General features: G+C 49.4%; 1 protein-coding gene and 1 long non-coding RNA gene across 3 annotated transcripts in view; one reads left to right on the top strand and one right to left on the bottom strand.

The window, feature by feature from the left end:
• Positions 1–18157, bottom strand: part of TNMD (tenomodulin) — a 165629-nt gene that overhangs the window by 15471 nt on the left and 132001 nt on the right. The gene's annotated exons all lie outside the window — the stretch shown is intronic.
• Positions 5914–18157, top strand: part of LOC134949644 (uncharacterized) — a 143861-nt gene continuing 131617 nt past the window's right edge. For both annotated transcript variants that reach the window (XR_010183185.1, XR_010183184.1), the window contains exon 1: positions 5914–6039. This is a non-coding gene — a long non-coding RNA (uncharacterized LOC134949644). The remainder of the gene's footprint in view (positions 6040–18157) is intronic.

The following is an 18157-nucleotide window of genomic DNA, read 5'->3' as shown; positions in this document are numbered from 1 at the left end:
CCGGAACCTGGAACGATCCGAACGGTTACGTTCTCTTCCACGCTCCTGCATCCGAAGATCCACCTTGACGCAAAGGGAAATCAAATCTTCTAATGGATCCGGCAGATCTCTAGTAACCAGCTCGTCTTTCAGCCGGTCGGAAAGACCGTTCCAGAAGGCAGCTCTCAGGGCATCATTATTCCAGCGTAGTTCGGAAGCAATGGTCTGGAAATGAACCACGTACTGGCCCACGGAACGGGCGCCCTGCCGAACACGGAGCAAATCGGAAGAAGCAGTGGTCATTCTGCCGGGCTCGTCGAAAATCCTTCGAAAGGACGAGATGAAGTTGGTGTAGTTGGAAACCATGGGATCAGATCGTTCCCATAATGGAGACACCCAATCCAAAGCAGAACCTTCCAACAGAGAAATAATATATGCTACCTTGGACCGGTCTGTAGGAAAGTTGTGTGCAAGTAGCTCGAAATGTACCTCGCACTGGTTCAAGAAACCACGACAATTTTTGGGATTCCCATTATAGCGGGACGGAGTAGGCAACTGAAGGCGTGGAGTGACACCGGCCGATGGTTGAACATTGCTGGCAACGGCAACTGGTGCGACTGCTGGAACAGGAGCCGGAATTACTGAGGCCAGAGACGCCTGAATCTGATCCAGACGCCCGGACAACTGCTGGAGGTACTGCATCACCTGACCTTGTGCTGCTTCCTGACTTTGCACTCGAGAAGCCAGGTTCTGGATGGCACTAGAGTCCGTGTTCCGATCCCCCGAGTCCATGTGACCTGAGTATACTATCACTGACCTGGTTTGGGAGTGTTGTGGACTCGGGGCTTCTTCCGATGACCGGGAAGAGGAACCGCCACTGGGTCGTAGTAGAGATGGCCGGATGTAGGTCTTCCTCATGCAGAACTAAGACGGCAGGCGGGAGGCCCAGAGGAATTCTTGTAGGTCTCCTGTAAGACAAGACTTGTAGAAATAATGAAGGCTGGGGTACTGAGATATTGGAGACACTGTGGTATTGAAGGCACTGAGGTACTGGGAGTACAGGGAGTGCTGGGAGACCCTTGGAGGCACGGAGGTGTTTGGAGGCACGGAGGTGCTTGGAGGCACGGAGGTGTTTGGAGACACCGAGGTGTTTGGAGGGACGAGGTGCTTGGAGGCACGAGGTGCTTGGAGACACGGAGGTAACTGGAGGCACGGAGGTGCTTTGAGGCGCGGAGGTGCTTGGAGGCACGGGGTGCTTGGAGGCACGAGGTGCTTGGAGGCACGGAGGTGCTTGGAGGCACGGAGGTAACTGGAGGCACGGAGGTAACTGGAGGCACGGAGGTAACTGGAGGCACGGAGGTGCTTGAGGCGCGGAGGTGCTTGGAGGCACGAGGTGCTTGGAGGCACGAGGTGCTTGGAGGCACGGAGGTGCTTGGAGGCACGGAGGTAACTGGAGGCACGGAGGTAACTGGAGGCACGGAGGTAACTGGAGGCACGGAGGTGCTTGAGGCGCGGAGGTGCTTGGAGGCACGAGGTGCTTGGAGGCACGAGGTGCTTGGAGGCACGGAGGTGCTTGGAGGCACGGAGGTGCTTGGAGGCACGAGGTGCTTGGAGACACGGAGGTAACTGGAGGCACGGAGGTGCTTGTAGGCACAGGATGCTTGGAAGCACAGGTTGCTTGTAGGCACAGGATGCTTGCAGGGACAGGATGCTTGGAAGCACAGGATGCTTGCAGGGACAGGATGCTTGGAAGCACAGGATGCTTGCAGGGACGAGGGAGCTCTGGATCATAGCTTCCACAGGAGAAACGAAGATACTCAGGCATCGGATCTCTGCCTGGTATCTGATTTTAAATTCCCCGCCCTAGCCTGATTGGCGGAGCAGGCAGGTGACGTCAGACCTGCTCCGCCTCCTTGCCCTTGCTTGTGATGGCGGCGCCCTTGCTTCCGGGAAGCCGCCGGAGAGCAGCGCCGACCCGCCGCTGAAGCCGGAGACTGACAGGGGAAGAGAGGCGCCGGGCAGACCAGGCCACCCGCAGGGACAAGCGCGGTCGCCGCTGCCCGAGGTTCGTGACAATGTGCAACTTGTCTTTAGACTGTGTGAGACTGTACAGTGTGACATGGTGGGAGGCATAACTCTCCTGCTCACCTCCAGACAGATTACCTGCAATCTGCAAAGCTGTTCCAGCATCCCTGTAGGGCTACCTGTCTGCAGTATACATTCATTGGCTGGTAAGCAGTATGAAACCCCACTCCGTTCAAGCTGCGCTTCCTCACCAGTCTACTTGTAACAGTGAGTACGGCTGGACCTGCTAGCTATCAATAAACCAACACCACTGGTTAAGTAACTGAACTGTTCATAGTTTGAGTCGTCCGCTGATATCTGCCTACATACTGTAACTCTGCAACATCAACACCTGCACACACATCATACACAACAGTGATCTCCTCTATTCTCCCTTTGCAATATTGCAGGGTTTCTGCTGAAATTTGCTCATTGAGGGGGATATCCAATTAGCCCCGGTTTTTACCGGGGCTAATAGTCCCGCTGGGGGCTATCTAATTAGCCCTGATAAGCCGGCACGTGCCGCAGAATCCCCGGAAACAGCCCCGTTTTCGTCCGAAAACTGAGCTGTATCACCCGAAAACACACAGGTTTCACTGAACTTGTTTGTTTTCCGGATAAAGGTTTTTTTTTTTTTTTTACAGGAGATCTATCTGGATAGCCTGTAAAAAAAATTAAATAAATAGGTGAAACATCGGAAAAAAGTCTGATAAACGGCCGAATACGGCTGTTTTTTGGACCCAGTGTTTTAACAGTGATAATTGGATATCCCCCTGAGAATCTGTGCCCAGGGTACCTGTGTTGCCACCTTTCAGCCTATGCCAAGAAGGGGTGTGGTGCTGTAGGTGGGGGAATAGTGGCATGTGGCGGTGCCCTGTTATGTGATTTGGGGAGAGCGTTAATGCATGTCCCTGTCTATAACAGTCTGTCTTTCCATCCTTATCTTTGCCATACTCTTTCCTTCCCTGTTATACAATCCCCCCTGCCCTTCACTGCCTGTGTCAGCCTCTGCGCTCATCCCCTGCCTGTGCGAGCCTTAGTGCCCTTACCCTGTCTGTGCCAAGATCTGTGCCAAGATCTGTGCCCTTTCCCTGTTTGTGTTACCAGCCTCTCCACCCTGCCTCTGTCTCCGCTAGCCTGTTTGCCTTTCCTCAGTCTGCCCCAGCTGCTCTGCCCGTCTCTATCTACCCAAGACACTCTGCCAGCCCCTGTCTACTCTACATTCTCTGTAAGTCATTTTCTTCACCAGCCTCCCTCCTACCCGTCTGTACCAGTGTTTCTCCTTCCCTGTCAATGCCAGCTTCTCTGCCTCCCTCCCTCTATCTATCTATCTATCTATCTATCTATCTATCTTTCTATCTATCTATCTATCTATCTATCTATCTATCATGTGAAAGTGTTTATAACTGATTACTTTTTTTATCTTGGATGTAACCTTGGACTTTATTCCACGAGTGTGACGTGAGCTGGCCCCTGGGGCACCATGACCTTTAGAGACTAATTACAGTTATGCTCCCTCTTCTCCTCTTCTCCCCATACAGACTCTGTATCCGGGTAGTGTTGGTGTTTGGATGTGCAATTACCATTCTAAATACGAAGAAATAAACATTTCAGCAGAAAACGTGCTCGCGTCCAGCACTCCAGTCAGTCCCCGTCCATTAAGGCTCAAGGACAGTAGGTAATAAAAATTGACTGAAACTCCCCCTCGTCTTGCGGCGATTAGCGCCGAGAGCCTCTCAGATCAGAGCAGGATGGAGACGGCTGAATCTGGGAGGAAGAACTGTTTGTTCTAAGTTCTGTCTTTATTTCGAGCAATATTCTGCAGTGCTGCTGTATGTCCGATGACTCTGCAGCCTACGTACCGTGTTATGCCAATACGTGTGCCAGCCGTTTATGTGAGTAACCGCCTATCTACATGCGCAGGTTTCGCACCACCCGCTGGTTTTCCGTCCGCTGTCACCATCATTAGTGATGGGACTTATACACACCCCATGCTTGGTGCCAAAGATCAGTCTGAAACAGGCGTCTCATCTCCGTCTGCACACTAACAGCGTGCACGAAAGACTGGCGTGTCTCCGCACCCCCAGGACACTCTCAGTTCCATGCAACTGCTCGGTGTCTGCACAGTTAACGCCCAGAAATGACCATTTCACGTAAAGAAGTAATCATCAACAGATGGAACAATCCATCTGCACCTTCAGGGCCTGAAGCAGATGTGGCTGGAGGTGCTATCACCTTCCTTGGAAGCAGCAGTGATAGCGTTGTACGGTGATTCAGCAGGAGGAACCTATTACAAGCAGACGCCTCCTGCTGCAGTAGTGGTGCCCGTCGCAGAGGCCAGGAAATCTCCGTCCTGCGACAGAGATCACTGGGCTCTTCCTTCCCCCTAAACATCGGTGACACACCTTCGTTTTCACAAACGGAGGCCGTTGTCGCTCCCTCCCCGCCCCCCAGATGGGAGCAGAGTGTCAACCACTGACATGTCTGCTGCCATCCTGCTACATTCATCGCAACACCTGTTCGTGCATGCGCACAATGGGTCCTACACAAAGTAACTGTAATTGGTACTTTGCGACATGAAAAACACCTCCGTCCACATCTAAAAACCCCACACAATCTCCAATACATAGCACAATGGCCCTCATTCCGAGTTGATCGCTCGCTAGCTATTTCTTGCAGCGCTGCGATCAGATAGTCACCTCCTATAGGGGAGTGTATTTTCGCTTTGCAAGTGTGCGATCGCATGTGCAGCCGAGCGCTACAAAAACAGTTTGTGCAGTTTCTGAGTAGCTCTGGACTTACTCAGCCGCTGTGATCGCTTCATCCTGTCCTGTCCCGGAATTGACGTCAGGAACCCGCCCTGCAAACGCTTGGACACGCCTGCGTTTTCCCTACCACTCCCAGAAAACGGTCAGTTGACACCCATAAATGCCCTCTTCCTGTCAATCTCCTTGCGATCGGCTGTGCGAATGGATTAGTCGCTAGAAGCATTGCACAGCAACAATGCTGTTTGTACCCGTATGCCGCGCGTGCGCACTGCGGTGCATACGCATGTGCAGTAGTGACCTGATCGCTGCGCTGCGAAAAACGGAAGCAAGCGATCAACTCGGAATGAGGGCCAGTGTCTCGTATAACTGGTAACATTGTGGTGTGGTTTGGACATTATGACTACACATCCCAGACCTACTAAGTAGGGACCAAATTTAGTTCCCTGGATCTGGAATTGGTGTCTCATCTGATAATCAGGCAAGTAGAGGTACACAGAACACTAGGGGATGTATGGAATGGGGGGCGTCGGAATGGGGGGGGCAAGGGGGCAGCTTGCCCCCCCCCCCCCAAATATGACAGAGGCGCAGGGGAGCGCTTGGCTCCGGCGCTACCCGCTCAGCAGTCTGCAAAGGCGCTCTGCTACTTGTGCTGCCGGCTACCACTGCGCCGCCTGACACACTGCATGACAAGCAGCGGCGCCGGCAGCACAGGGATGGGAGCCCGCTGTTCGATCGTGTGACTCACTGTGGGGCAGATTTATTAAGCTTGGTGAAGTGATAAAGTGGAAGGTGATAAAACACCAGCCAGTCAGCTCCTAACTGTCATTTTTCAAACCCAGCCTGTGACATGGCAGTTAGGATCTGATTGGCTGGTCCTTTATCACCTTCCACTTTATCACTTCACCGAGCTTAATAAATCTGCCCCTGTGTGAGAGCACGGAACAGCAGCAGCAGGGGAAGTCCCTACTATAACTCACAATCTCACTGCGGTGCCGAGCATCAGTCTCCTCCCTGATCTTAGCAACAGGGTCAGAATAGCATGTGCCGAGCTGTGATTGGAGGAGCTCGGCACATGCAAATTAGAAGAGCCCCTGATTGGCAGAGCGGTCACATGCTCCTCTGACCCCTGCTGGAACACGGAGTGAGGATCTCACAGACTCAGAGAAAGCACCTGGGCATATTATATGAGAACAGGGAAGTCTCTCTCTAAAGGTTGCTTCTTATACAGGTTTGCAGGCAGTCTGTGTCTTGTTGGCTGAATCTAGAGGGGACTCCGGGGGCATGAGAAAAGACTGGGAATGCAGAGGGAAGTGTGAGATAGAGGGGCTGGGGGAATCAGGAACTTTGAGGGTGCAAATAAAGGAAACTGAGGAAAGAGATAAGGGGGTCAAGGTGAGTGCAGCTGGAAAGGCAGAGGAGTAGGGAAACCCTTAACTAGGTCAGAGGCTACACATCAGAGTGTGCCCTGCAGAAGGTGCACAGCTGTGCATTACAGTGTCAGCTCCCAGAGAGACTTTACAGTGCATTACAGAAGTATACAGTACTTAATACCGTGTGCTGTAATGTGAATTTCGGCTCATTCAGTGTGCTACAATGTGAATTTCGGCTCATTCAGTGTGCTACAATGTGAATTTCGGCACATGCCGTGTGCTAGAATGTGAATTTCGGCTCATTCAGTGTGCTAGAATGTGAATTTCGGCTCATTCAGCGTGCTAGAATGTGAATTTCGGCTCATTTTGGCTCATTCAGCAAGCTAGAATGTGAATTTCGGCTCATTCAGCGTGCTACAATGTGAATTTCGGCTCATTCAGTGTGCTACAATGTGAATTTCGGCACATACCGTGTGCTAGAATGTGAATTTCGGCTCATTCAGTGTGCTACAATGTGAATTTCGGCTCATTCAGTGTGCTACAATGTGAATTTCGGCACATACCGTGTGCTAGAATGTGAATTTCGGCTCATTCAGTGTGCTATAATGTGAATTTCAGCTCATTCAGCGTGCTACAATGTGAATTTCGGCTCATTCAGTGTGCTAGAATGTGAATTTCGGCTCATTCAGCGTGCTAGAATGTGAATTTTGGCTCATTCAGCAAGCTAGAATGTGAATTTCGGCTCATTCAGCGTGCTAGAATGTGAATTTCGGCTCATTCAGTGTGCTACAATGTGAATTTCGGCTCACTCAGTGTGCTATAATGTGAATTTCGGCTCATTCAGTGTGCTACAATGATCCTGCTAGAATGTGAATTTCGGCTCATTCAGTGTGCTAGAATGTGAATTTCGGCTCATTCCGCCTGCTAGAATGTGAATTTTGGCTCATTTCGGCTCATTCAGTGTGCTAGAATGTGAATTTCAGCTCATTCAGCGTGCTAGAATGTGAATTTCGGCTCATTCAGCGTGCTAGAATGTGAATTTCGGCTCATTCAGTGTGCTACAATGTGAATTTTGGCTCACTCAGTGTGCTAGAATGTGAATTTCAGCTCATTCAGCGTGCTAGAATGTGAATTTCGGCTCATTCAGTGTGCTACAATGTGAATTTCGGCTCATTCAGCGTGCTAGAATGTGAATTTCGGCTCATACCATGTGCTATAATGTGAATTTCGGCTCATACCGTGTGCTATAATGTGAATTTCAGCTCATTCAGTGTGCTATAATGTGAATTTCGGCTCATTCGGTGTGCTATTATGTGAATTTCTGCTCATACCGTGTGCTATAATGTGCATTTCGGCTCCTACCGTGTGCTACAATGTGAAAGGAGCACCACTACTAGATAGTATAAGGGATAAAACTACACTGAAGGACACGCCCCCTGTTGAGTGGCCACGCCCCCTTTTTCAGAGCGCGACGGCTGTCTCTCCTTCATAGTTGCATTACGGGGAGGAGGCGTGGCTATGGTCCCAGGATGTCCCAGCCTGGCCACTCCTCCTCCCAGTAATGCATCTGTGAAGGAGAGACAGCCGGCGGTGGCTAGGACACAACTGAAGATAGGAGGACACAGCACCCTGCGGTAGCACACTGTTTTTAAAGGAGATGCTGCCCGCGTGGATCTGGAGGTAAGCGCTCATCCGCACAGCGGTGGGCGGCTAAAAAGGAAGAGGAGGCCATCACCATAGGGGCGCCAAAATACTATTTTTCTACGCCCCCCCCAACCTAAAAACATTCCAGCACCCCTGTGTGTATGTATACATGGGTTGGTCTTGGGATCCCGGCGTTTGGAATGGCGTCGGTCAGAATACCAACAACAGCATCCTCACGGTAAGTATACTAACGCCTAACTCCCCCCTTCCCACGAGGCTGAAGTTAGCTTCTTATTCACTTTTTATTCGAGCTCCAGTTTCTTATACAGAAAATTGAGTTTTGCAAGGGTTAACTAGTCATGGGCTACACATCTGACACCTGAAATAAACAGAGGTCGGACACTTGCATATGACCCACTTGTATTTCGCCTGGCCCAACGCTGTTTTGGGCATGAAAAACACTGGCAAAGTGACAACGCTCTGTTGATTTCAGGTGTCAAATTTGTGGCCCAAGACTAGTTAACCCTTGCAAAACTACAGCTACTTATTCAAAATGGTACAATATGGTGTGTGTGTGCCCACTTTGCCAACGTATTTCATGCCCAAAACAGCGTTGGACCAGGAAAAATACAAGTGGGTCATATGCAAGTGTCAACCCTCTTTTGATTTCAGGTGTCAAATGTGTAGCCCACGACTAGTTAACCCTTGCAAAACTCAATTTTCTGAATAAGAAGTGAATTAGAAGCTAACTTCAGCCTCGTCCCCTTACCCACAGTCTGACCCTACCCTCTCCCCCCCAGCAGCCTAACCCTAACCCTCCCCAGTAGTCCTCATTCTCACATCCTAAACCTCCTCGTGGTGCCTAACCATAACCTCCCTCCCCCATGTAGCCTGACTCAACCCCACCCCCCGGCTGCAGCCAAACCCTAACCGCCCCCCCGCAGCTTAAACCTAGCCTTCCCCCCGCTGGCTGATCCTAACCCGGCCTGGCATTCTTATGATCAAGATGGCGGCAGTCGGGTTCCTGACCCTGGCATTTTGATCTATGTCAGAATTCTGATGCCTGTCTCCTGACCAGTGTCGGGATTCCGTCGTCGGCATCCCGATCGCCAGTATAGTAGCAGGATCCTGTATACATATACTGTGTCTGTTACCTCTCCGGAGAATTATACTTTATTTAAACAAATAACTCATTTGTTATGTACGTTACGAGCCCTTATAACCCCCGTAGCTCCGTTTTCTAGTATGCCTTGTATAGTGAAGAATATTATCTAATCATTTTATTATGTATCCTGTTTAATCTCAGCGTGCTGCTCCCCGTTAGCAGATTCACCCCACAGTTACATTGTATAATGTTTCCTTTCAGAACTCTGTAAACTTCTTACAGTCCTACAAAAAGCTGCATCACAGAATCCGGCTAGCTTTGTTGTGTGTTAATGGCATTTTAATTAGATTAACACGATATACACAACAAACTAGTATCAGACGCGTTTCATCTACTTTGTTGTGTTTGGTGCCTTTCTGGATACTGGAGATGTGGAACGGGAGCTTCATCAAAGTTCTACCTTCCCGCGCACACAAAGGGTAGAGCGGCTTTTTTCTCTCTCTCCGCACGCACGGAAAGTTATCTGTGTGAGATGTGAGACCAAAGTTCTCTGCTTCTGTCTTATCACCGCGGAAGTTTCCGTAAGTTTAATGAGGAGAGAAATGAGCAGTTATTTGATGATGTAACTGTGGCCCTTCCCCCCCTGCTAAACAGCAAAGCGCTCACATCTTTAGGGTAGCACCCTGCCTGCGCAGCCTAGTTGCGAAGGCAGTTGCAGGGCCACCATGTTTTGGGTCACAGCGGCTGTGTGTGGTGTCACGCAGCTGCCGCGGCACGCCCCTAAAATGGTCCGGTCACGCCTCTGTTGTCCGGACCATGCCCCCCCAAACGCTGCGATTGCGCCCATAAAATGCAGCGCAGACACCCGGTCATCGCCTCTGCCGGCATTTAGACTGTGAATGCTTGAGGCAGGCGTGCGTGCATGCGTGGAAGTGTGTAAATCGCCCAATATCGATTTCCACACTTTTCCTAATGAAGCTGAATCAGCCCCACACTGCTGTGTTTTTTTACACTTTAGTAAATTCGGCCAGATCTCATTTCCCATTATAAGTATGGGGAATGCGATGTGGGTTACTAAAAAAAAAAAATGAATAAAAGGGTTGGGAGCAGTCTTGCCCGAAAATTGCTCCAAATGCCCTTTAATAAATTCAAGTGAAACTAAAATAATGTGAAAAGGGCGTGAAAACAGAAAACACCCTTTTTTACATTATTTTAGTGAAAAAAAAGTTTACTAAAGCTGCCCCTGAGTTGGGAAACTGTGTTAGTGACAGTGGGGGTCATTCCGAGCTGATCGCTAGCTGAATTTGTTCGCAGCGCAGCGATCAGGCTAAAAACCGGCAGTTCTGCGCGAAGTATAGGCACAACGAACGATGTCGTTTTGCGCAGGGTCTAGTGATGCATTTCAGTCGCACTGCTGGCCGCAGAGTGACTGACATGAAGTGGGCGTTTCTGGGTGTCAACTGATCGTTTTCAGGAGTGTGCAGAAAAACGCATGCGTGCCAGGAAAAACGCAGGCGTGGCTGGGCGAATGCAGGGCGTGTTTGTGACGTCAAATCCGGAAATAAACAGTCAAGTGATCGCAAGCGCTGAGTAGGTGTGGAGCTACTCTGAAACTTCACAGAAAAACTTTGTAGCCGCTCTGCGATCCTTTCATTCGCACTTCTGCTAAGCTAAAATACACTCCCAGTGAGCGGCGGCATAGCGTTTGCACGGCTGCTAAAAACTGCTAGCGAGCGATCAACTCGGAATGACCACCATAGTGTCCATAGGAAGGGGGTGGGGCTAAATGACACATCACAATTTAGCCCTGCCCCTTCCTTGCAGATTTGTGAATCGCTGTATTTTGACGCGGCAGGACAGGGCCTGATGAAATGTGAGCCCCCCACAAGTGGCCATCAGCAAGTGACCTCTACTCTCTGGGGTCTATTTACTAAGCCGTGGATGGAGATAAAGTCAGCTGAGAAAAAGTACCAACCAATCAGCTCCTAACTGCTATGTCACAGGCTGGCTTTGAAAAATGACAGTTAGGAGATGATTGGCTGGTACTTTATCTCCAAGGCTTAGTAAATAGACCCCTCAGAGAGGAGACATGAAAAGTAGGCAGGTATGAATTGCATAGTATAGGAAGTTGTGAAAAAAAGTATTTCATATCATGAAGAGAGTTTCTCTGTAGATCATGTATTAAAATTTACAATGTTGGTAACTGTGAGGCAGACTGAGGGTAAAATGGGCCTGGGGATGAAAATGTTAAAGGGCTTATTGTGAGAAGCAAAGGAGTTGTGACCAGCGATGTGTGGGTGTGGCCAGTGGAGTGGGTGTGGCCAGAACTGTGCGGGTATAACCAGTGCTGTATTCGTGAGAAGAGCACTGTGTGGGTGTGACCAGCAATGTGTGGGTGTGACTAGTGCCATATGGGTGTGACCAGTAGCGGATCTTGCTACGGGCATGCTTTTGCCCGGGGTGCCGCCTTCCGGAGGGCGGCGCCGCCCTGGCAAGATCCGCTACTGGTGGTACCACCCCCCCCCCCCCGGTGCCGGTACTGCTGTGCGCACCGCACTGCATTGTGCGCACCGCACTGCATTGTGGGAGCGGCACTTAGACTCTAGGGGTCATAATTGACCTCTAGCGTCTCTGCGATGCTATGGGAAAGACGGCATGACGTCTCTCCCATAGATCAGAGAAGCGGCGCCAGCGGTCAGAGATGGAGGGCAGCAGCGGTCGGGAATCAGGAGCGGTGATGGTAAGTATTATTATTATTATTATTTTTTAAAGCGGCACGAATGGGGGCAATACTACTGGGGTCACAAACGGGGGCAGTACTACTGGGCTGGGGCCACAAACGGGGGCAATATGACTGGGGCCACAAACGGGGGCATTACTACTGGGGCCACAAACGGGGGCAACGCTACTGGGGGCACAAACGGGGGCAATACTACTGGAGGCACATTGACCACACCCCTTTATGAAGCCAAGACCCTATTTTCGCCCAGGGCACCACAAGGGCTAGAACCAGCCCTGGGTGTGACCAGTGCCATATGAGTGTGGACAGTGCCACATGGGTGTGGCCAGTACCATGTAGGTCTGACCAGTACTGTATGGATGTGCCAGTGCCCTTTGGGTGTGGCCAGTGCTGTGTGGGTGTGGCCAGTTCCATGTGTCCCTATCAGCCCCAATATCTCCATAAATATGTAAAAGTATAGAAATTTCATAATTTGTGAGGAAAATAGAAACAGATTTTTAATACTTATGATTTATGTCCGACCGTGTGGCCAACTGGTGACTGGTTATCAGCAAGCTGTCATGATAATGGGCCTATTTTTATGTGGAGGCCCGGGGTAGCTCTAGTTCCATCCACCCCATTATTATTCAGGCACTTGGTAACTGTCTTACACAAACATTGCATGTGCAGGGGGCGTCTGCCTGCAGGAAACATCAGAGATACTGAGCTACAACCAGTATATAGACTTAAAAGTATGTGACAGGGGAAGAGCCAGCCAGGATGACTGCCTGGGTGTGACCAGTGCCATCCTTGCACCTGACCCCAGTTATGGCCACCAAAAACCTCCGTACGGTTGCCCTCTATGCTGACCTAACCATGTACAGCCATCTAGCCTGGAGACCCTGTAGAGATATGTCATCAGCAGGACCAATCGGTGACCGGCACTCCCTAGTCAAGCGGTGGGTGTTTACATTTGGTTCTGTCCGCGAGCCAATCGCGGCTTGCAGACAGGCGACCAAAAGTGGCAGCTGCCTTTTGAATTTGGTCGCTGGCCTTCTCTGCGGCACACTGCGTGTTCTGTTGGAGAAGCCGACTGCCGACACATCTCTCCCTGACTCCCTGGACACCCGTTCATAGGGAGACTGCAAGGACTTCCTTCCCACTAAGCGGCTGTTCTTCATCAACTATCCCTCTCCACATTAATGGCTGCCTCTATCTTAATTACATCTGGAAATTCCCTCCAAAGCCAAGACTCTTATAACAACTGTATGTGTCTACTTTTCACTATTATCACTATCTTTTATTTCTATGGCGCCACAAGGGTTCCATAGCGCTGTACAAAGAGACACCACTGGCAACAAGAAACATACAGTAAGTACAGACTAATACAGACAGTACATTAGTACATATAGAAACAAAATTAAAAAACAACCGCATCCACTTTTGGCTCCCTCTTCCCAACCAGTAGAGAAGCGAACCTGCGCCATTTCAGCCCGCAGTCACTATCACTTTCTAAATGCCCCAGTGGAGGGTAAATTGATCACAGCTGCTCTGGCGGAGGTGGAGCGGGGGAAGAGGGGGATAAACCTGATCATGGCAGGGACAGCATTTGGAAAGAATAGGGCAAAGGGGGACACATAACAGTTTCCTTAAACTCAGGGAAAGTATTTTTAAAAAACGCAGAATGTTCAGTTTGGGGCGACCCATACGGAGCAGAGGACGTCGCTGTATATTTTATTTTCCGAAACATCTGCCGCCATAACACAAGGAGTGAGCTGGCAGTCAGACACAGATACTGTATGATGCTATAAGCTGTACCTCAATGTGTCATATATATATATATATATATATATATATATATATATATATATGTAATGAATATTGATGACCCATCTGTTGTATGCTGGCGTCGCTTCATGTAATGTACCGACACGTGAAATGAAGAAGTACGCATGACTTTATTATAACTTTTTTATACGTTGCACTTTCCCTTTTTAGCACCTTGTATTTCATCATGTAAAGAGATAACGGCTTATCAAAGTCAGCGCTCTGACAGTTACTTATCCTAACATTAAAGGCTTTTCTCTTTGTCATCTCTCTTTTAAAGCGTGCGGTCTGGCTACATCAATTCATTATTCACGTTCTCCCTTTTAATCCATTTACGATCCGCCACTGTTCCTCTAATTATCCAGGTTGCAAATCAGTCCTGTTAGCATTCTCCTAGATGTGCCAACTCCAAAGGCGTGTCAGATCTGCGCTATAAGGCTATTAGGAGAGACTGCCGCCATTTGCTTCCATTGATGTGCACAGAGGCGTCTGCTGCTCCACGCTGGACCAGAATCATGAGGGTTCTGTCTCCCTGATAGCACCAGACTGGTGCTGCACATTTAATGCAATATAGGCAGGATTTATCATTTATTTCAATATATTCATTTAAGAGAACTCCCTCCCCGCCCCCCTGCAGCCTACGTCTCCACCGGATGTCAAATCCTCATTCGGGTTAGTGATCAACCTGACGCCGCCTATGGGGGAGTGTATTTTAGCATAGCAGGGCTGCGATCGCTGGTGCAGCCCTGCTATGCTAAAAAAGTTTCCTGCAAAACAAGACCAGGGTCAGACCTACTTACCCTGTGCGACGGATCCAGCAACGAAGGTCCCGGGATTGACGTCAGACATCTGCCCTCCAAACGCCTGGTCACGCCTGCGTTCAGATCTCCACGCCTGCAAAACGGTGAGAAGACGCCCCAGAACGCCTCCCCGCCGTCAATAGTCTTGCGATCGCCGCTGCGATCACTTTCATCGCTGGTGGTGTCGCTGCCCGACAACGACTGTCGCCAGGCAATGACACGCATGCGCATTGCGGGCACCGCGCAGCCGCAGTCCCAGCCCATTCAGACCGCAGGGAAGAACCGCTGCGTGCAAATGGGTCAGAATGACCCCCAACGACAAGATCCCAGCGTGCGTTTGAAAGGGGGCGTGATCTCGGGTCCATACCCCCTTTGTGTGATGTTTCCGTCATGCAGGGGGCATGCCCAGAGCTCCGGGTGCTGCTGAACAGCCTTCCAACGTTTCCTGCACTGTGTGGATGTTGTGCGCAGAATGACAGAACTTTTATCATTTGTGCTCCATATACAGACTCAGTCACACACAGATAGACAAGTGTCGGCAAAAAAAGATGCTGAGCAGCGTTACACAGGAGCTGACGGCACCTTGCGCTGCATGGCATATTGAGGAAAGACACATGAGGACACATAAATATAATAACAATAAGAATTATATTCAAAATAAGTGTTTCTGTGCATATATGGGGGGGATTCAGTTACCGACATCGATGCAATGTGCCTTCCTGGAACAGTACATGTCCTGCCAACAGCATACGTTTTCCCTTACACCCAATAAAGGTCGGAGGGAAACTCGAGATGTCAACACTACAGCAATTGGCTGATATGTGCGCAGTTGGGCATTGCGGTGTTGCCCCGCGGAACTTCCTGCAGAAAGGAATTCCTCCATATAAGACTTATGGGCTGATTTATAAATATAAGATGATAATCCTGAGAGGGCGATAACAGGAAAAGTAATAAGAGGGCACGTGTTCTGTTGCAAAAGTTGTGTATTGGGATTCTGCAAGGAAATATGTATGGGAAAGCGTTCACAAGAAAACGCTATCTCACTGCAAATTGGAGGTCATTCCGAGTTGATCGCTCGCTAGCAGTTTTTAGCAGCCGTGCAAACGCATTGTCACCGCCCACCGGGGAGTGTATTTTCGCTTTGCAGAAGTGCGAACGCTTGTGCAGCAGAGCGCCTGCAAAATCTTTTTGTGCAAAACAAGACCAGCCCTGTAGTTACTCTTCATGTGCGTTGATTCTAACAACGGAGGGATGCCACGCCTGCATTTTTTCTGCCACGCCTGCGTTTTTCCTGGCACACCTGCGTTTTTCCTGGCACACCTGCGTTTTTCAAAGCACTCCCTGAAAACGGTCAGTTGACACCCAGAAACGCCCACTTCATGTCAATCTTCCTGCGTTCGGCCGTGCGACTGGACTCTTCGTAAGAGTCTGTGCAAAACCACGATGCTCATTGTACCCGTACGACACACCTGCGCATTGCGGTGCATACGCATGAGCCGAAATGTCGATTTTTAGCCTGATCGCTATGCTGCGAACAACGGCAGCTAGCAATCAACTCGGAATGACCCCCATAGCCCTCCGCAATCCTTTAATGTATAGGATGAACTGAAAAAAAAAAAAGCTGTACCACAAGCAAATACAGCGTCGGACTGGGGCATGCAGGGCCCACTGGGAAATATAATGGTAGGGGCCCATGCTTAGAGGCTTGGATAACCATTAGTGCATGGTCTGGGCCCCTTGATAACTATATATAATAAATACTGCTAGTGCATGCATGACAGTAGACCAGATTAATAACAGCAATGCACTGTAGAGAATACACCATAGTCCTGTGCATTATAATGTAACATATAGAAACATAGACTTTGACGGCAGATAAAAACCACTTGGCCCATCTAGTCTGCCCCTACCAAATTTTTACATCAAACCTTATTTGATCCTTATTTCTTTGTCAGGATATCCTTATGTCTATCCCATGCATGTATAAATTACTCAACTGTCTTAGCCTCTACCACCTCTGATGGGAGGCTATTCCACTTGTCCACTACCCTTTCGTGAAGTAATTTTTCCTCATATTTCTCCTGAACCTCCCCCCCTCCAGCCTCAGTGCATGTAATCGTGTCCTATTGCTTCTCTTCATTTGGAGAATGTTTCCCTCCTGGATTTTGTTAAAACCCCTGATATATGTGACAGTCTCTATCATGTCCCCCCTTTCCCTTCTCTGCCCCACACTATACATAGTGAGATTTCTTAGTCTTTCTGGGTATGTTGTGTGATGTAGGCCATGCACCATTTTAGTTGCCCTTCTTTGTACAGTCTCTAATGTATTAATATCCTTCTGAAGATATGGCCTCCAGAATTTAACACAGTATTCTAGATGAGGCCGTACCAATGACTTATACAGCGGCATTATTACTTCTTTCTTTCTGCTGCTGATTCCTCTCCCAATGCACCAAGCATCTGACTAGCCTTCCTCATTGCTGTGTTACATTGCTTACCTGCCTTTATGTCACCTGAGATAGTGACTCCTAGATCCCTTTCCTCCTCAGTAGTTTCCAGTATAGTGCCATTAATACTGTATTTATCCTTTATGTCACCTGAGATAGTGACTCCTAGATCCCTTTCCTCCTCAGTAGTTCCCAGTATAGTGCCATTATACTATATTTATCCTTTATGTCACCTGAGATAGTGACTCCTAGATCCCTTTCCTCCTCAGTAGTTTCCAGTATAGTGCCATTAATACTATATTTATCCTTTATGTCACCTGAAAAAGTGACTCCTAGATCCCTTTCCTCCTCAGTAGTTTCCAGTATAGTGCCATTAATACTATATTTATCCTTTATGTCACCTGAAATAGTGACTCCTAGATCCCTTTCCTCCTCAGTAGTTTCCAGTATAGTGCCATTACTACTATATTTATCCTTTATGTCACCTGAGATAGTGACTCCTAGATCCCTTTCCTCCTCAGTTGTTCCCAGTATAGTGCCATTAATACTATATTTCTCTATCGTCCTAGTGGATGCTGGGGTTCCTGAAAGGACCATGGGGAATAGCGGCTCCGCAGGAGACAGGGCACAAAAGTAAAGCTTTCCGATCAGGTGGTGTGCACTGGCTCCTCCCCCTATGACCCTCCTCCAAGCCAGTTAGATTTTTGTGCCCGGCCGAGAAGGGTGCAATCTAGGTGGCTCTCCTAAAGAGCTGCTTAGAAAAGTTTAGCTTAGGTTTTTTATTTTACAGTGAGTCCTGCTGGCAACAGGATCACTGCAACGAGGGACTTAGGGGAGAAGAAGTGAACTCACCTGCGTGCAGGATGGATTGGCTTCTTGGCTACTGGACATCAGCTCCAGAGGGACGATCACAGGTACAGCCTGGATGGTCACCGGAGCCTTGCCGCCGGCCCCCTTGCAGATGCTGAAGTAAGAAGAGGTCCAGAATCGGCGGCAGAAGACTCCTCAGTCTTCTAAAGGTAGCGCACAGCACTGCAGCTGTGCGCCATTTTCCTCTCAGCACACTTCACACGGCAGTCACTGAGGGTGCAGGGCGCTGGGAGGGGGGCGCCCTGGGAGGCAAATGAATACCTATTTTGGCTAAAAATACCTCACATATAGCCTCCGGAGGCTATATGGAGATATTTAACCCCTGCCAGAATCCGTTAAGAGCGGGAGACGAGGCCGCCGAAAAAGGGGCGGGGCCTATCTCCTCAGCACACAGCGCCATTTTCCCTCACAGAAAGGCTGGAGGGAAGGCTCCCAGACTCTCCCCTGCACTGCACTACAGAAACAGGGTTAAAACAGAGAGGGGGGGCACTAATTTGGCGTTAGAAATATATAAAAAAGATGCTATAAGGGAAAACACTTATATAAGGTTGTCCCTATATAATT

This window comes from Pseudophryne corroboree, chromosome 8 (genome assembly GCF_028390025.1).
Source record: "Pseudophryne corroboree isolate aPseCor3 chromosome 8, aPseCor3.hap2, whole genome shotgun sequence".
NCBI classification, from domain to species: domain Eukaryota; kingdom Metazoa; phylum Chordata; class Amphibia; order Anura; family Myobatrachidae; genus Pseudophryne; species Pseudophryne corroboree.
This window is presented reverse-complemented; position numbering and strand designations above follow the sequence as displayed.